The following is a 19,969-nucleotide window of genomic DNA, read 5'->3' as shown; positions in this document are numbered from 1 at the left end:
CCTCACTTGTCATCATTTCCCCTTTTCCCTGTTCCGCTTCGTCTCACTGTTCCTCACCAAGGCACAGCACCAAGAATGAGCCCCCTCTTCTCAGTCCTGGGGGCTCCTTTAGGGCTTGTGTTGAAGCCAGAGGAAAGGATGGTCTTTCTGGGGCTGTCAAATATTTATGCCCATGGACCTCCCTCTCGTTTATCTAATGCAGCTGCTTCGAGGCATCCTTTATGTCAGAGGAGTGGAGAAGGAACCTTGAGAGCATTTGGGGGGAGTACTTCTTCCTTCTCCCCTTTCTTCTGCCGCCTCCCATAAGGATTCTAGCTGCCAAGTGTGGGTGGCGCTGAGGTCTGCATGTCCCTTTTTCCCTGGGCCTTGGGAAACACAAGAGGCCAAAGTTCAGAGTGGAGGGGATGCGACCACAGCTGCCGTTTCCAGGGCCTGAATTAGAACTGGCATTGTTGTGGGTTTTTTCTTTTAATTGAAGAAACCTGGTTGAGAAAGACAGGCTGACACTTGCAAAATTTCTCCTGAAACTGTTAATTGCGTGCGTGTTTACATGTTGAGTGAGCCTTGTGGGCATGTTTGCATGTGAGTGTGCACGGCCATCCCCCAGCAGGCCTCATGCGTAACGCCTCAGCTGAGATGGTTTTCCTAATGGTTTAAAACGACAAATGTTATTGTCTTGAGTTAAGTGGTTCAATTAGCACTGATTGGAAAGAGTGGGATGAACTGGGGAAACACGCAAGCTGTTTGTTAACAGCCTTGGAATGGGAGGGAGAGAAAGAAGGTGTTGCCACTGAAAACCGCTTCCAGGGGTGGCCTGGCCTGGCCACCCCACTGCGTGGCTGTGAGAGAGCTGCCGGGACCAGTTTTTACACGGGGGCGAGAAAGCAGAAAGCAATTAGGAGATGGGCACCATCAATCAGTGCAGAATGTGTGTGTAACCTGCTGCTCTAGGAGATCTTCCTTTCCCACATAAACATCAATCATTCTGCCGTGTGCCACCTTCGGCCCACTCCACTGGCTTAGTACACTTCATGCACCTTGGGTTGGGAGACAGAGAATGCACTCTCTGGTTTGTACTTCCTTCTTGCAACCACTTACCTGAGTATTTGTCTGTCTCTGTACTGGAGAGCATGACCTTTGGGGAAGGTTAACAGGATTACAAAGCCACTCAGAGCTCCTCCTAAGCAGCCCCAGATATTTTGGCCCTATACTCATTCTTGGTATAGATGTGGGGCCAGAACCTCTACCCGAGAGTCTGCCCCTCCCCAGTCTTTGCTCTTCACCCCTCTTTGGTTACCCTCACAGGAACAAAACCAGCATCATTTCAATGCCCGGATTTTTTCATTCTCCCCTTTCTATCCAGGTCTGAGTTTCATAATGCTATAGAGGGCTCAGTGATTGATCTGTCTCTCTGCCAAGTCCCCTACAAAGTTTTCTTTTTACTCTGCATAAAAGAAACTAGGCCCGTACTTTTTGCTTCCGGCCCTCATTCTTCCTGGCCCCTCCTCTCACGTTGCTATTCCTCCAAATTTTCCCTGTTCCTTAGGACTAGCAGTTTGCTCTTCAGGTGCAGTCCTGACACAGGGCCCACCAGCTCCGTCCTCCTTCCCTTTAACTCCACCGTGGTTATAACCACCCACCACCTCTAGCCTTTGTTGAGACCAGAAGACTTGAGGGGCCTTGAGTCTTGATGACCTGTAGTGGAGGAGCGTGGTGTGATGCTTAGCAGTGTGGACTTAGGAATCAGAGACCTGCTTTTGAATTCTGGTCCTGTGCCTGGCTGCATGGCCTTAAATCTAAGACACTTAACTTTTTAATCTTCAGTTTCCTCATCTGTAAAGTGGGGGTGATACTTGTAAGTAGACTTATGGGAGGAAAGTCCCAAGAGAGCCCCAAGTTACAAGAAGGGATAGAATGGTGCAATAGTAGTTCCCTGGAGGTGACATGAATGTAAAAGAGGTTCTGAGCTGATGTCTGAGGTTCATTGAATGAAAACTTGACTGACACCAAGGAAGTGGGGTTAATACACACGTAGGTTAGGCTTCCCAGAGATCACTGCACTGTGTATCAGGATGAATTGACCTCTGGGGCACCCTGTACCCCCAGCAGACAGCCTCAGGTCCCATCTGTATTGATAAGCTGAACCAGGAGCTGATGTGCGCATGTGCATGTACATGTGTGTCAGAGAGAAGTTAACAGAAAGATATTTATCCAGTTTGCCCTTTTCTTTCTCTCCTTCCTCTTTTTGCATGTGGAGGGTTATTCTACTTGAATGCCCCTACAGAGACAAAGAACTTTGGCAAAGAACACTGTTTCCTGGCGATTCTAAGTCCATGTTTATGTCATTTACACACAGATTCAGTGTGACCCAGAGGGTCCTGCAAAGTACGATGGGAGTCCACACCTCATCATTCTCCTTAGCCCTTTCCCCCAAGAACTCAGCCGTACAGCTCTCCTACCAAGGAAAGAAAGCCTCTACGAGTTTGCCCTCACCAAATCGGGCAGTTCAGCTACTGCACCGTAGCAATGGAATCACTGCTGCCAGACCATCTGGAGGGAGGACTTACTGCCGTGTAAAAATCCAGGGGCAGTCAGGCCTCAAGCAAATCCCACCAGCCCCTCGGATGCCCAGAGAACTTGCCGTCAGGAGAAAGCTCGCTTCCACCTCGGGTTCCTGGCTGATTTTTTTGGTCCTCCGCCCTTTATTTCCCCCTGGTCTTTGGGCCCAAATCCCTCTTCCATTTATCATGTAGCCTGCAAATGCAGTTTATGTGCCATTGCCCAGATCCTTCTCTGCATTCCCACAGCTGTCTACCTGCGACCCAGTCAGCCTTCCCCAGAGATATTCTGTGATTATTTGAGAGAACCATGGTTCTAAGAAGACAGGCAAAGCTGTGGAGAGGAGGAGCTTTGGGAGGGGACAGAGCCAGGTCAGCCCTCCTGTGCTGAGGAAGAACACCATTTCCTAGATGTTTCTAAGCTCTTCTCTGCCTTATCTCCATTTTTAACATAGACTCTTCCCTCACATCCATGCCTGTCCGTGTAAAGGGCAGGAGCCTCACTTACCTAAACGCCTCAGTCCAGTAAACATGAAAGAGGAGGGGTCTGGGTTTCGACGGTTCTGCCTGTGCTCTGCCTGCAGAGCTTCCCACAGTCTTCCACGAGAGGGTTTTCCTTCCCGTCAGCATTCACCAAATCTTCACACCCAGGGCATCTTGGAACCACAGTACAGATTTAAGTTTCTGCCCCGGCTGGATCTGTCTGCCCTTCCTAACATTTAGGCAGAGGCCCAGAAGGCACATTTATCACATTTGAGATGAGCAAGACTGTTCTCTGAAAACAGAAAATCAAGTTTCAGAATATTTTACAAGCCCATCTTTGAGAAAGATGGGCTGCAACTTAAGATGTGAAGTGTAATTTACCAGTTGTAATGAATGCCAAGTCCTGTGTTTAAGTTAAAAAAAAAGTCACACATAAGACTCCTTTCAGGGATCATTTCTATAGTTCGTTACTAGAGAGATTTCTCTGACCATGTAGAGCATCCGAACCCAAGAGGAGGAAGCACGGTGCTCTCTCCTGAGCGTGGTATTTTGCAACTGCCAATAGCCATTGATGTTTATTCTTCTCTTCCTTTGGAAAAGAGAGAGAGAGAGAACACGGAGTGGCAAAAAAAAAAACAGTTACACAATTACAAGAAGGTGATGTAGCTTAACAGCAGTTCATTTGAAAATGACCCGTTTGTTTACTGCGAACTGTATACTAACAACCATGTGAAGTGACGGATAAAAATTACATTAGTAAAGAAATAGTATAGACAGAACGAGGTAGTTATTCTGCTCTGCTTGAGCAACATCTGGGATATTGTGATCAGCAGTGAGGTGTGTTTGCAGGGAGGCCTTGGCAAGTGGGAAGAGCATCCTCAGAAGGGATCGGGGAGTGGAGAACGTGGGAGCCAGGTCCTAGTGTGGTGGGAACCACAGGCTGGAAGGAGAGGACAGAGAAAACATGAATGATATGAACTGCTGGTACATGGAGGGTGGAGACAGGGAATAAACACTGTTCATGGACCCACTTTTGTTAAGCCCTGTGTTGGTTGCTCATAAACAAACCTTTTCTCATGGAATCCTCAAAAGCAGCCCTCAGAGTCAACTTTCCCAATGTTACCTACTCGTAAATAAGAAAAAGGGATGAGATTTGTTCCAAATTGCTCCAGACTACAAAACTTAGACCAGTAGAAAGTATGAGGGGGTGGGTTTTAACTTGAGAGGGGGCTTTCTAACAGTGAAATGGACTCAAGGTGGAGAGCTCCCTGTTATGGAACATTTGGAGAGAGGCTGATCATCCCCTAGAAGTGTAAGGAAGGGGGGTGACCAAGATGACCTTTAGTTCAGATGGGGTGTTCTGTAGTTCCCTCTGGCTTTGCGGGGCAGCATCAGGGTTTCCAAAAGCTGCTGGGAAGGGGGAGAGGGCTGGAGCTGCCCAGAGCCCTTTTTTCTGCTCGGCTCACAGATTCTAAACCATTTACGCCAGTCTTTGCCTGGTGCCCCGACTTGCTTGTCTTGGTGCCTTGAACAAGCTTTCAACCTGGCAGCCCGTCTGTCAAAGTTAGATCTGGCCCGCCTCCCCTGTCTGACTCCCCTTCATTGCCACAGCTTGTCTTCCCACTCAGGAAAGGGTATTTTGAGGAGGCTCTGCACTGTCTCCTTTTCCCTATCCGTGCAGTGTTCCCAGCAGCAGCCTCTGAGGGGGGCGTTGCCATCCTACCTTCCAAGCTGAGTATGTTGACAAGGCCCTGTGTGTGTCTGCTTGCTCACGCTGCAGCCTGATCGATGCCTGTCAGGGCTCGGCATCAGAGTGACAGCCACTTGCCGGGCTGTTCGCTGAACACAGCTCGTCCATCAAGAGAAATCAGACGAAATTCATCTCCCGTCCAAAGCTTAGCCCAATGGGCTCTGTCTGGACCGTCATTCTTATATCCCACCCTACTTTTGTGCCTTGAAAATTGGTCCCCCTGGGGTTTTGGTGTTACAGTGATGGGTCCCATGGGACAGAGAATTTCGGTCAATAGGACAATGTGAAGAGACCAGTGCCAGCCCCGACCCTTTAGGGACTTCCAGTTTAGAGCATCTGGCTGTATGGACAGTGCTGGTTTAGTGCAGACAGAATTGACACATAATTGTTTAATTGGTTGCTATGAAAGAGCACATAAATCAAAAAGAATTAATTTAAAATTTTGCAATTTTGGTTAGAGTGTGACCAGATTAAATAAGTGTGTTGCAGACAATTGGTGGAGAAGAGTCTCTTTAGAATGTCTCATTAGACAGGTAATTAGAGGGTTTTAAGGCTTTCAAATTGACAAGAACAAATTCTGGCAAAGGGTCCATGTTTGTAAACCATTAGGGTCTGTGAGAAGCCCCGTCACCCTGTGCCTGGCAGGGAGTCAGCGGCTGCTTCTCTTTCCTCCCCCGAAGGCCTCGTGTGCCCAGCACAGACCTGCACCCGCACAGACCTGCACCGGAGCCTTCGAGGCCTTTTCTAACCCTCAGCCGCTGCAGCCCTTCATTTCCCAAGGCTCTTGAGTAAAGAACTCTGCCCTGTTGCCCACCTCAAGTTGTGCCAGGTAGTTCTATCCCCTTTGCCTGCCCTTCCATCAGGGATCTGAGTGACATTTCTGGTCAGAAATGTTGCAGGGGCCAGTCACTTTGGAAGGTAGCATTTTTTCTCCCACTAGCTAGAAGACTGGAACACAAAATTGATCAAAAGACAGAAGTGGATGTCTGGATGGTGGGGGGAGGAGGTCAGCCCAAGAGCAACAGTGTAGAACAGAGCAAGCTGAGAAAAATGAGGTCGGGAGAGGGGGCTATACAAAACCAGCAGGCGGAGGATGGAGATCCTAGGTGAACGAGAGACTAGGGAGAAGCCAGCGTTTGGGACTGGCTCTTTCTTTTGCTGATCCTCAGAGAGCCTTTCAAATGTGGGAAGGATTCTCTGGTACTACCCTCCAGGGATGTGCTGGTGGGAATCAGCCCCCTGCTTGGGCCTCCTGGCCCCAGGCTGCCCTGCATCAGCAAGCTGAGCCCAACCCTGGCCTGTGGACTACAGCAGTCACAGCTGTGTGGCCCACACACAGGGGCCGCTCTGCAATAGAAGTAAATCAAAGTGAAGGGAATGACTGGTGCAGGGGGCAGGACCCCGGAGAGCTGCGCCTGCCACCACCAGTCTTCCCTGCACCACTGGTCACAGTTAAGGCCCTGTGAGTAAGTCGTCTTCAGTCCCCTGGGCCTCCTTTCTGGGGCTGAATGAGAGACCCACAAAGTGGTCCGGTTGTAGCAGCAACAGCAGCAACATACACAAATCTTTGTTCAGTGCTCCATAGACCAGAGACCTCAGGGCCTTCTCCACGGCCCTCTAGGGACAGGGAATAGAGAGGTGGTTGTGTGTCCTGAGACAGACTGGGGTTGAGAGGATGCGAGTTCTGCCTCAGGCGACCTCAAAGACCAGCCTTGATGATACTGTCTCCGCTGTCCTACACCTGGGGTAGGTGCCTCGTAACACAGAGCGAGCTGGGTGAGGTAGAGTCATGGACCCAGTGGTGTCTGAAGAGAAGCGGGGAGAGGCACAAGCATCTGGCTGACTGTTCTCCTGAGGCCCCCGCCTCACACGTACACTTTTCTGCACGGCAGGTATTTATGCCTTGCGTGGAGGTGGGCATTAGCCATGGTTCAAAGTCACCAATAATTTTCATCTTGTCATGCAGCATGTCTGGCCCTTTGATCAGAGAGCTTTTAAATATCTCCTCCTTGGTCTTCTTTCTTCGCCTCCTCCCCCTGGTTCCTCCATCCCTGACTTGATCCAGACTCATCGATGAACCTCAGCTTTCCTCACACACACCAGGCACTAAATCTTTCCTGCCTGCCTCGACACCTACCATCATTTCCCAAGCTCACCTCCGCCCGTGAATGCTTAATTTAAAACTTCTGCTGTCGCTCAGCAGTTTGTAATTCTGAGGCCGATTTCAAAAGAGGAAACGAGCCGATGAATATAGTCAGAAAGGTGAGCAGAAAACCACACACACAGTATCTGTGATGTGGGGAAAGGCTTTCTTAACTATTTAGTTTAATAAGATAAATATCAGCAATGTTGAGTTATTCTAATAGGATGGATAGCTGCCTGATCTATGGCCTGCAGAATGGTTAGGAGTTTTCAATATCCTGATAATTCACGGTGAATTCTCTGGGCTTTTCAACAGTAAACTCAGTTTTCAGCTGGGGAAGCCAGAAGGATTTTGTTTTGGTGAGAGGATTAAAAAGGCAGATTGCCCTGGCAAGGTGGCTTGGTTGATTGGAGCATCATCCCGTACACCAAAAGGTTGCGGGTTCAGTCCCTGGTCAGGGCACATACGGAGGCAACCCATCAATGTTTTTCTCTCTCCCCCTTTGCCCCCCCCCTTTTGCTCTTTCTAAAATCAGTATAAACATATCCTCAGGTGAGGATTTTTAAAAATTTTTTAATATAAAAAGGCAGATCCACAAGGGGAGTTGGGAGGAAGGAAGGTAGGCCATGTTCTCTACCATCTCTATAGCCTGTGGGCCACACCCTTCCACCTCGTGGGAACTCTACATTTTTCCTGGTTCTTGTCATCTCAGTGTGCCAATGATGCACCCCCTGTAGCTTCAGAGGTTTGAATGTCAGAGATTAGAGCCCCTCCCGGGGGTTTTGCTGTAGCATTGCTCTGCAGAGTCCGGGGCAGCATGGGCAGAATGAAATAGGAGTGATGAAATCTGGCCTCACTGGAAGGAGGTGCCCCCAGCCTGACCACACTCAGGAGAAGGGGTTGCAGCTGGTGGCTGTCCCAGGCAGGCACAGAGGTGACGAGTTCTGGGGCTGGGCTCATGCCGAGCAGCCAGCAGAGAATAGATGCAATGAGTCCCAGAGGGTAATGAGGCCAGAACACTGCTAACTGGAGTGCTCAGCATGGGATCATTGGGGAAACCAGCTCAGGCAAATCTGTGCAGAGGGAAATCTCAGCTTTCTTAATGACTTTCTTCCTTTATACTGACACATCACCCCTTGGTCCAAAAGCAGAGCAGCCTGGGCCAGCAGGAAGACGTATCTCTCCCAGTCCACTTCCTGGCCTCTCTCAGCATGCCTCCGTGCCCCACTCCGAGCTCCTATGGGCCTTCCGCTCCCTGGGTCAGAGCTTCAGAGAACTCTTAGACATCTGGGGGTGATTCACCCAATGTCAAGAGCCAGTGTCTGCAAGTAAGCAAGACCGTGTTCAAATTCTGGCTTCTCTACCTACCAAATGACCTTGCTTAAATTCTTTAATCTCTGTTAGCCTCCTTTCCTTATCAATAAAATGAGACTAAAAATAACCACTTCACAAAATGGTTGTGAGGATTAACTAAGGCAATATGCAGTCTGTGAACCTAATTCAGTGTGTGGCACACAGCAGGTACTCAATAAATGTTAATTCCCTTCCCTCTTCCCTGTAATGGGAACTATTGGCCTTTTCCTCCAGATGTAGAAGTGGAAACTGCAGAGCCTTCTTGCTCCATTGGTCATCCCTGGTCGTCCTTCCGCCCTGCTGTCCTCCTAGAGATACAAGGCTAAACCAAAGCTCTCCCCTTGCAGGGCACGCTGTACTCTGTTATAACTCTAACCTGCACTGTTTGCTGTCCATCGGGTCTTGGAAGCTGTCTTTGTTAGGGAAGTTCTGGATAGCCACCAGGAATGCAGGAACGTGCTGCCCAGAAACAGAAGAGCCGTGCCAAGCACCGCCTCTCCCAGCAGCCCAGGATCTTCCTCCTTCAAGCACCTTCCGGTGCTGCCTAGAATCCTGCTGCTTGTGCATAGTCTGTGGGAACTGCAGGGTGGCATCCAAGAAACCGGCAAACAGCCTCATTTGGAGGGCATAACTGACAGTGGATTCACGAGAACAAACTGATTCAGGACAGGACATGAGCACTAAGATGTGGCGTTCTTTGTTAGGAGCAGGAATCAGGGAAGGCTTCCTGGAAGAAAAAAGTGAAATGGGGTTGCCTGTTACACACAGCTTCCACACGTTTGCATTCTGCACTCCTGGGCAAAAACATCCTGAAGGGGTGAGGGATGCCTTAGCATTCCTCTCCTGGTGAACGAAGAGACGCATCTCTGAGTGCGAGTGAGCTCTGCCACCTCTGCGTCTGGCACAGCAGGAGCTATTGCTTATCTGGCTTTTACAACCATGGTGCAGGATCCTCGCCTCAGGAACTGGCAGGCCTACAGGAAGGGGGTGGACAGCTCACAGGCCAGGCAGATCATCTAGACCCAGGGCAGAGGTCCTCGAAGGGGACTTGGAGGAAATGAAGTTGGTGAGATGGAGGGGTGTAAGCACCATCTCGTATACTTTCTCTTTGAGGAGACAGAAGGTGCTAAGCATCTCTTCTTAGCCCTTCGTTTTCCTCCCGTCCTCCCCGTGATGTCCCTGTGAGTACCTGCTGGAGAGTGAGAACGTGGCTGGTCTTTCCCTTCTTTCTGCGGCTTCTGCCCTCCCTCCTCTGCATTTTCCTGCCCACTGGCTCCAGGCAGCTGCTCAGGAGCAGTGGGCAATTGCGAGTACCTCAGAATAGCGTTAAAAGAAATCAGATTGCTCAAATGGTATTTACACTGAGTGGTGGGATGGGGCAGGAGTCTCGAAGCTTTTTTCAGAGGGCACGGGGGCAGGAGGTCTGTGGTGAGGGGAGGTACACTGACAGCCATGGTTGCAGCCAAGCTACCCTGTCAGAAGATCCTTGAACAGGCAGCCAGGCTTAGGCCAGGGTCAGGCTCGCTGTGCCTCCCTTAAAGTCAAAGGGACTTAATTATGACTTCTGGGAAATCTTAGCCAGAGATACCGGGCATCTTCATTTCCTATCTCCATTTCCTATCTCCATTTCAGAGCATGCCTACTTTGGGGGAATGCTCCCCTCATGGAGCAGAGGGCAGGTGTCAATGGATTTCTGCTTATTGCAACCAAATTGGAAAGTAGAGATGGACAAGTAGGCCACCTGGCCTTATTTTGGAGACACAGGACAGCTACTGCCTGCCAAGAACAGGGCAAAATCAGCCTTGACAAACAGTAGGGTTGAGGGGCTACCCGCTAGCTCCTGGAACCTTGTTAAGCTGAATTGCATTTGGGACATTAGGTTGAAATGGAAACGAGAGAGATTATTGTGATTAATGGGACCCTGGCTGCTGTTGAGAGGATGGGCAGAGTTGTGTCGACAACCAAGCTGCTGACCCATCCTACAAAATGTCCTTTCTTACCACGAATATTTCTTCCTCTTTTGTCTGTGATCTTACTCCAATGGCTTTGAGAACTTGACGGGCTAGTTGCTAAGCCACCAAAGAACATTGGGAGGCCATGCCATGGGCAGTGGGTAAAACAGAGGAAGGAGAGGGAATGCGGTGCCAGTGCAGTGCCAGTGCCCGTGCCGGCCACTCCCGTTGCTCCCCACGTTCCTCCGGGCACTGATGCCAGCCCTGCTCAGGGCGTCTGGAGGACTCTGACGTATGAGAGCTTCACTCTGACAGTGTAAGCAGTGTCATACCTTAATTGTCATCAGTAATAAATCAGCAGTGAGGATTTCCAGTCTCCACCCACAGAAGAAGGCAGGGAACAGCATCACTAGCCAGGCCAGTCTGGCCTCTGGTGTGCTGAATGTGTCTTATCTCAGCTGTACGTGCCCAGGCCTTCCAGTGGGTGGCCTGAGAAATTACTGGCCCTCCGGGTCATACTGAGCAAAAATCCAGTTTTCCCGTGCGAAAGGAGGGTGAGCGTACACAGCCCTCAGCCACTGGCACTGCTGGAACTCAGACTGTCAAGGGGGCTCTGCATCATCTCAGAGGGTGTTACATCTTCCTTGCCGTGTTGGCGTAGGTTTGCAGAAGTTCAGGACGGTGAATCAGGCCTGAGCAGAGTCCCCTGTTGGGGAAGAAGAAGCTTTTCTCTACTCTCCTAGGTTCTTTCAGCTGGTCTAACAGTTAAATCTGCATGGGACAGATGGTATCAACAAGAGAAATAACCAAATGTAATAACATATATATACATATATGGGAATCCCACATGCATGAGAGCGTCAGACCCCACACACGTGGTTCAGAGACAGAAAGTTAGGGTGAAGTGTATGTGGCATTTGAGCTAAGGATGAGGTAAGACACCGGGTGCCTTCTGAGGGGAGGAAAGTCATTCACAAAACAGTAAGAGCAGATGTAAAGTGATTAGACCTGTGCCCTCTCCCACAGACCAGTCATAAAAAGTTATTTCCAGTGACATCTCTTGTTATGGGTAAGACCCCAGTTTAAATTCTGTAAAGGAAGTGGTAAAAGTTTCTTGTGAGCCTGCAGGATCTTGACTGCCTTCATCTCAAAAGAATTCACATGCCAAAGTAGCACATCTTGGGAAGGCCTGTTCTAAGCCTCTGTACCCCCAAAATGCCCAAATCTCTCACTGGCCCTAAGGGTAGCTTCTTAGAAGAGTGAGGGGAGAGGATGATGACGGGACTCTCTCTGTGGCCTGTTCCAAGGCGTAGATTAGCAGGGCTGCTGGCAGCCTACTACATTGCCTTCATGTGCACGGAAAACGATGTCCTCTCCAGAGTCAAGCACAGCATGCGCAGTGCATGGTTTAGTGAGGATTGCAGGCCCGTGGCAGGCTTCCTGCTTGGCCAGTGAAGGCAGGGTGGAGGTAAGAAAGGGTACGTGTGAGTGCAGGGCTGCTGTCGGCTATGCCATAAGGGTGATCTGACATTATTCCCCAGTGATGGGCTATTCGTATGTTAAAATTGTTCGCTGTTTCTTGTATTTAGTTTAATAATGCATGTAAATTACCTAGTCCCTAGCTGTAAAATTTCTATGTGTTCAGGTTCTTCTCTGTGATGCCTTTTTCTGGCCTGCAACAGGTCTTGGTGTCTGTGTCCTTTTAGCCTAGAGGCCAGGTGATGGTGAAAGAGGAGCTCTGTGTCTCCTTTTCCCCAACATAGGACATTCCTGTCCCATCCTGACAGCTTTTGAGTGGCCCCTGTGGCCATAGCCCAGTTCTGAGAACTCTGAAGTGACTTAGCCAGGCCTTGGCTCCCAGTCTATAACCCAGATCACCTCTAACCCCACAGCAATTGCCTTTCCTTAAAGATTTCCCTGTTCTCCTAGAAGGAGCTGAGACCCTCCAGCACCGGTGGGAAACTTACAGCTCTCTCAGCCCTGTGCTCAGATACTCAGGTGGCTGTGGCCTGACCAGCACATCTAACCCATGTGGAGGATTAAGCATTTTAGACTGTGGTCTGGGGTCCTGTCCTGTTCTCAGAGCTCTTCCCCTAGCTGTCTCACGTCTGTGTTTGTTCTTTACCACTTACTGGCTGAGGGAGGGTGGCCAGGAGGGGGTGGATGTGTCAGAGACCAGAGGGAGACATACACAGCTGCTGCCTGCGCTCGTGCCCTGGTGAGCAGAGGAATCCATCCTCGCACCAGTTCCACTCAGCACAGGCAGGGCCAGCTGCAGAGCAGCCCCTTCCACGCGTGATATCCGGGTGCCTCTGAGTCATCAGTGTCGGCTGCACTGACCAAACCTGGCTTCTGCTCCCTTGGGTTCCTGTAAGCAAGCCTGCTGTGTCAGGGGCAGCTCTGGGACAGCCCTGTCACCTTAGAGGTGACACCTGGAAAGAGGCCTTCTGCAGTCACTTTGGTGCCATGAGATTTCTCGACAGTTTTCTGTCCCAGGAACTTTCCTTCTCCACGGTTACTGCCAGTGATCTGGAGAATCTGAGACCTTTTACCTTTCATCATCTCTTGACTGCTGTGTGCCATGAACAGGGTAATAAATGGCACATAGGTATTATTACCATTAATAAATGCTTATTACAGCAGTCTAATTAAAAGTGGTGTAAACAAATGCTGTGGAGGAAAGCATTACCTTGTGAATAACAGAATGGTGGAACCACGTCTGTGCAGAATTTTAATGGGAGGGTTGGGTAGAGGTGTGTAAATAGGAAGAAGCATTCTTGCTAAAGGAAATGACACGCACAGGAGCCCGGGACAGTTTGTCACGTGTGGAGCTGGAGGTGGTTTGGCATATAACTAGAGCACAATGATGAGAACCAAACTGGCAGGAATTGAGACCAATAAGAACCCAATTATAAGGGGCTTATACTGTACTGTGCTGAGGAATTTGAACTTCACAGAGAGCAAGGGTTTCCATAAAGGAAAGGTGATCAGATTTGTATTTTTTTAGAAAGTAGCCACAATATCATTTACTGAGCTCTTACTGTGTTTCAGGTCCTTCTTAAGTGTGTAATTTGAATCGGTCATATTTTTCTTCAGTAAACCCTTTGGGGTGGTTACCATTATTATGCCCATTTGACAAATAGGAAAACCGTAGAGCCAGAGAGCGCAAAACCCCAGCTCAGGGTAGTAAGTAGTAGAGCAGGATTTGAACACAGGGGTCTGGCTTCGGGGCCTGTGCTAATGCTGTGCTGGCCTGCCTGCGGTAAGCCACACTGGGCAGCATCTGAAGGGGCCTTTAGGAAGAGGCAGGGCTGGTGGCAGGGCTGCCCGGGAGGACACTGTTACCCAAAGCCAAGGCCCGCACTACTCGGGGAGAGGCAGTGAGGGTAAAGAAGAGGGGAGAAATGGAGAGCATTCAGGAAGTAGATGGGCGTGACCTGGGGATTGACTGTGAATGTAAAAGGAGTCAAGGATGATTCCAGAGCTTCTCGTGCTACCAGTTGGGATAAGAAATGCAGTTGGAACAGCAGGTTTTGTAGTGAAGACAGCAGATAGACGTGTTGTATTTGCAATTTATCTGGTGGAGTTGGATTCTGAAGAGAGGTATGAACTGGAAATAGACGTTGTGGTGTCATTTAACTCGGAGAGCTGTGAAATGGGCTGTTAAAGTGGCCCCCTGGGGAATATCCATCTTTGAGGGGTGTGTTGGTGGGAAGTAATTTATAACTGAAACGAGAGCAGGAGGAAAAAGCCAAATTGGGAATTACAGAGGCCTAAAAAGGTTTCAAAATGGAAGATGGATGCTCAGCTTTCGTCAGCTCATTCAAAAGGTCAAAAATAATGAAACCTTAGAAGAAATTATTAAAATGGCAATTAAGAGATCTTGAGTGACCTTTGAAGTGGTAGTTACATTGGAACATCAACAGCAGTGACCAGGCGCATTGGACGGAGAAGTGAGAGGGAGTCGGACAGCACACACTAGGCCGAGAAAAAGGTCAGCTGGAGGGGGTGCAAAGTCAGAGCAAGGCTTTCTGAGGCAGGCAAGACACCTGTGGAAAGGGGCAGGTGCTGGTGGGAAAGGGAATTGATGTGCTCCTGACAGAGGTTCTCTGTCTCATAACTGATGGAAATAGGTGCCTGAGGCAGCAGAAGAGGGTGCGACCTAGAGCCAGGTTAGTGGTGGAAGGGACAGAAATCGTGGTGCCAGTGCAATGCTCTTTAAAGGCAGACTGGTTCTCCGTAGAAACCCACAGCCATCCAGGTAAGGAAGCCTGAGAGTTGGCGTCCGAAGAGCAGAGAGTACCTGTCCTCCCAGCAGGCCATGGGACCAGGGAGGTAAAAGTGCTTGCGAAGAGGAAACCGGCATTCAAACTTGACCCGCTTGGACGCTGTTTGATCTTTCAGACCAGGTCAGAGATTTGATAGCCTCATGCTGTTAACTCCATAGGTTGGTCATACACGCTGATTTCTCCTGACCGAAAAAAAAGGCCAACCACCCTAGCTCAGTCCCCGTAGGGGACTTACTGTACAGCCTGAAGTTGTCTGGAAGAACACAGCTGGTTGAGGTAAAGAATGCTGCCTGGAGGCACCTAATAAAAGCCAGTCCTCACTGCCCTTGTTGGCCGGTGCTGCTCTCTGCACCTCAGCTGGGAAACGTGCAGAGGAGCTGGGCACGTGTGCTTTAGTTTCAGAGGGTGCTCCAGAGCCCTCGGGCTCAGGAAACCTGTGGGAAAGGCTACCAACAGTAGTACCCTAGACAGGGGGTAGGGGCAGAATGAGGGCCCCGATGCAGCCACATTCCCTGCATGAACCTCAGGGAAGAGAGAGTTAAATTTCCTTCCAGCCACCAGCCCCAGGTTTTCCTGAGAAGATGAACAGTCTGCTTTCCTCATTGTCTGCACCAGAGGAACAGATTGCGTCAGTTTGTAAACTGTGTTACCGCTTGCAAAGGCCTAGAGTCAGCAGGTTTGCGTTTCCCAGCAGACTCAGGATGCTTATGGCCTTGGCTGCTTCTCTGCCTCAGGCAGGACCAGAAGCTGTCCCCCACCCCTGCCATCCCACCCCTCATCCCTGAGGCATTCAAGGAGAGAATGACACCTTGAGCCACCTGGCTCTCTGCTCAGGCCTTCCCTCAATTTCAAGGAGCTTCTTGACCCTTCTTGCCACTGCCAACCCAGTCCTGATTTACAGGCATTCCTACAGCTTTGGCTCAGGCTGGCACATGGATGACAGAAAAGAGGTTTTCTGGAGAGCAAGCAGCTGTGTGGGTTGGACTTACAGGTCATCTGGTCTGGCGGTGATGCAGGGTTAGGAGGAGAGGCGCTGAAGGGGACTGGAGCCCTGCTGCCCCTGGAGCACGGGGAAGATTCTTGCTCCCCACCGGCAGCTGACACCAACAGGGACCCAGGAGGCATTTCCTTGGCACTGCCTCTCCGCTCCCAGGGTGTTAAATTATTAATTGCTTTGTGTTAATGTTCATCCACTCTGAAAGACATTGGTGTGCCTGCGCATGGCCACGAGTGCAGGGGACACATTGGTGGTGTTAAGCTGCTACTTTGTTAAAGTGAGCTGTTTCTTCAAGTTCACAGCTCCACTGTGGCAGCACGTCACAGCCTTCATGCAGCATCAGTGGTGGCAGAGGAGCCAGCTACACGGTGTGGCTACTGCTGCGTGGCAGGAGAGGGGTCTCAGTTGCACTGCGGTTGCTCTGGGTCGCTTACTTTGCAGAAAGCTCTGGATGGGGTAGTCGGGTAACAGTCTGGAGTGCCTTTTTCCTCCGTCCGTTGCCCACATCGCTGCAAGTTGTACAGGACTCGGTGGTTATAGTGTGGGGCTTCCCCACTTGCCCTTCAGTCACATTGGTCCACCACCAGTGCCACCCAGCCCCCACCCTAACCTTAGAAAATTCTGAGCAGAGAGAATCTCAGAAACCCATTTACACGTGAAGAAGCTGAGCTGGGAGGGCAGGTGACACACTCGGTCCAGGAGAGACAGAGCTGGTCACATTACGGGAAAAACTCGGTTCTTCTGCTGACTTGGTGAAGAATTACAGATCAGCAGGTCTGCCGCAGAGCTTACTAGTGATACGTTCTCCTGGAGAGAGAGTGCCTTGCAGGTCACGGGCGGGTGGGCGTGGGTGAAAGGCGTAGGCTTGGGTGGCAGGAGCGTCGGGCCCTTCGTCCTGAGGGATACACACTTGGGGTGAGGGAGTTCCGTATGGACTGGCAGGTAAAGATGGTGCCAGCTTCCCCCCCGGGGGTGGGGGGAGGCATGTCACTGCCCAAACGTAGGTATATGCGGAGGGTTGTTAGCCTGAATTCTTTTCTTGCTCCAGACCACATTTGTTCATCTTGTTGTAAAACAGATATGTGACATGAGACAGTTAATTAAAGTTGGGGCAATTATTTATTGGCTAGAGTTATTTATGGGCTCTTTCTATATGCATTAGGGACTCCCTCGTAATACAGGGAGTCCCTAGTGACCAGAGGTAGGCAGTTAACCAGAGTGGTTTCATGGGCTTCTTCTTTGGGCACTGTAGACCCCCTCACCTTCCCCTTCTAAACCTTGGGATGAATACACAGTTTCAAAGGCTTTTTTCCCCAGATAGTGAAAATTATACACAGAATTTCAAGGAATTCTTTCCTCCCATGCTAGCGTGGTGTTTCTTATGATGTTGGCACACCTGGCAATCTTATCGGACCAGGCTCAGGACTGCTGAGTTAGTGGGTGAGACATGTCTCTACCATCCTCCATGCCTTGGTTTGCTGTCTGTCCTACCTAAAGTACCAGGCTTGTTCTTTGCTCCTCAATGCCCTCTTCCCATGCAAGCCTCATTTCTAACTTGTTCTCAGTTTCCGGCTTCTTGCTATGCTTGTTGCTGACGGCTCTGGGAGTATTTAAAGCAGGATTCTGGCCAGACAGCATGTGGGAAGGATGGAGGCTTCTGCCTAGGAACCCTGTCATGGGGGGCCCCTGTTGTCACCGACCCAGATATAGCTCTAAGCGCTCCCAGCTCATCCTTCTAGAGGAGCTTGGAGCTAGCACCCCCCACCCCTGGAGTCTTCCTTTGCAGAGTCCGCAGGGCAGGGCTGTCCTGAGCTGCTGCTTCTGCCTACTTTACCTGGCATTGCCTGTCCTGCCTGTGGTGGCTCACCTCCCGTGGGGGCAGGAGCATTCCTGACAGCTGTCTTCCAGGTCTTCCTCAGCCTCTCCAACTACGGGGCTGAGGCTGGCTGTTGCTGAATAATTTCCTGTACTGCAGCAGGCGCTGTGCACAGAGGCAAGGCCAGTGCACATGTTGGGGGACCTGCCCCTCTAGTGTCCTGGCACATAACAAAGGGAAGGTGGGTACACATGTGTGGGGCTTCTGTCCTCCTCCATTGCCAGTAAGTCCCCTCTGTGCTGTGTGTCCTCCCCAATCAAGTGTTTAAATTCCTTTGCCCAAGAAGCCTTCCTATGACTTTTCAGCTTTGCCCCAAACGTGGAGCCACTAGACATCAACTTGGCTCCTGGAACTGGAAAGGCACAACAACTAAACGAGGCCCCAGGGCAGTCAGAACTTCCTCTGTGGTCCTACAGCTGAACTCTTACTCTCACTCATCTCTCTCTGTCTCTCTCTCTCTGTCTCTCTCTCTCTCTCTCTCTCTCTCTCAGAATTCAAAGGCTGATTGGCTGGGGAGAGCAGGACCCACTGAGAGGGTAGTGGGGTCTGTAAGAGCGTCGGCCTCTGCCTCCACTCCTTGCCCTTCCTTCCTGCACATCTCAGTGAGCCCCAGCACTTTCCTGGCCTGCGTTGCACCCCAGGCGGAGAATGTGCCTCACTGCTTAGAGCAGAATGACTCAGCCCCCACTGCCTGTTTGAAGTTGTTCCTGTGTTGAGAAGCTGGACAGAATCCAGACAAGGGAAGAAGGGAACAGTTTGGGAGGGATGGGAACAGGGGCTGCGTATATTTTTCTGCAGGCCCAGGGCACTGTAGCTGCTGAGAAAGAGACTGTGGGAAACTGAATAAATTCCTAGCTGCCACCACCGTTCCTCCCTCATTCGCTCCCAGGAGGGCTAGGGGCTGCCCAGTTGTCCTCGTTCCTCCTCTCCCCGTGCCCCTCCCTCACCCACCAGCAGCTGGGAGGGGCCAGACAGGAGCCTGGCTGGGTGGGCACTGAGGTGTGTGTGTTGCCTGGGCTTGGGAGCTCTTCCTCAGTAATTAGGAGACATGCAAATTAACAGGCTGTGCCATTGTATTAATTTGGTAAATAAGCCAGAACAATTTTATTAGTGGCACAGTAATGTGCTTGGGAGCAGGAGGACATGTCCTACTGTGAGGCAGCAGGACCCGCTGACTGCCCTGGCCCACAGACAGCCCGTGTCCCGCTGGGCATGGCTGGCTAGGCTGCAGTGCCCCTCCTTGCCCCCTCGGCTGTGCAGGAAGGCATCCGTCACACTTAAGCTCTGCCCGTCAACCCCCACTTGCCTTCTTCCCACTCGGGATTTGGCATGAGGCCCTCAAGGTGTAAGAACCCCAAAGCTTTTCATGTGGGGGGAGCAAAGCGGGTCCAGCTCAGTCAAGCTGGGCTGTGGCTGGATGTAACCATTTAGGCTGCTGTCAGCCCACATCAGTTGAAGGAAAGACGAAGCTGTTTACGTGACTTCATCCGGTACAGAGGGCCCTGTTTTCTTTCCTTTCTACAGTTAAAGAAACAGCTAGGAGAGGTCACATAACTTGGCCAGAACTTAATGGCTAGAGTTAGGATATGAACCCAAGTCTGTCTGACTCCTTGGATCTAGGCTTTTTCTACAAGCCCATGGCCCAGCTGACACACCCGGCCGTGGGGATGATTGCAGAGAATAGAACAAGCTTTGTCACCCACAGGACACACAGTCTAGTTAGAGAGAGGGAAGATGTTCGGACATTCACTGCCCTGACCAGGAAGGAATAATTGGTGACAATGACGAAGCGTCCACATGTCAAAGTGCTTAACTCTTGTAAGTCCTTGACTTATATTTGCTCCTTTGATCCATGTAACAAATCCTTCTAAGTGAGTACTACTGCAGTTCCAGTTTTACGGTAAACAGGCACGAAGAAGTTCAGTGACTCACCAGATGTCCTGCAGATGGCAGGTGGGTGTAAAAACAGGCAGTCCAGGGTCCGAGTCCCTGCTATACACTGTCCCCTGAATGCTAAAGGGCGGACAAGCCCATAGGTGTCAAGAGAGCAGTTGACTGCAGGTCAGGGAAGCCTTTACAGGCAGGTGGTATTAATGCTGCACAGGTAAGCTCACTGGGCTGGTTCAGGACCACAAAATCCCGCCCACTCCACCAGCATCAAGAGCTAAAGGCAAGAGATGCTGGCACCTGACTGGGCCATCAAGAGTGCGTCATGAGGCAGCATCCTTAAAATAAGCCTGAGGGTCGGGTCTGACCGACCATTAGGCATCTAGGTTGCTTGCTTCTGGCTTAACCAGGCTTACCACCAGGGCACTTCCTCAGTGTGGTGCCACCTGCCTTCTGCCCCTAGTCTCTCTCAGGTGGGGTAGTCTCCCCCCTGCCACACCTCCGCACCTCCTGCTCCAGCTGTGTTTTCCCAGACCTCGCTTCTTCAGTGTGAGCATTGAAGAGGGGAATGAGAGAAGAGCCACCACCTGTCCCTTGCCGACACTGCTTATGCCACATGTGCACAGAACTCTGGTGTCCTCAGGGCTGTGGCACACACTGCCAGGGGCACTCTGGCAGTCC

At 50.7% G+C, this 19,969-nt stretch overlaps 1 protein-coding gene and 1 pseudogene across 1 annotated transcript in view; both read left to right on the top strand.

Moving 5' to 3' along the window:
- Positions 1–19,969, top strand: part of SND1 (staphylococcal nuclease and tudor domain containing 1) — a 422,748-nt gene that overhangs the window by 382,542 nt on the left and 20,237 nt on the right. The gene's annotated exons all lie outside the window — the stretch shown is intronic.
- On the top strand, positions 3,476–3,666 carry LOC118989250 (uncharacterized; annotated as a pseudogene).

Source organism: Sturnira hondurensis, unplaced genomic scaffold (genome assembly GCF_014824575.4).
Source record: "Sturnira hondurensis isolate 20B ecotype Veracruz unplaced genomic scaffold, ASM1482457v3 Scaffold0006437, whole genome shotgun sequence".
In the NCBI taxonomy this organism is placed as follows: domain Eukaryota; kingdom Metazoa; phylum Chordata; class Mammalia; order Chiroptera; family Phyllostomidae; genus Sturnira; species Sturnira hondurensis.
Note: the sequence above shows the minus strand (reverse complement) of the source record. Positions and strands in the feature narration are given on the sequence as shown.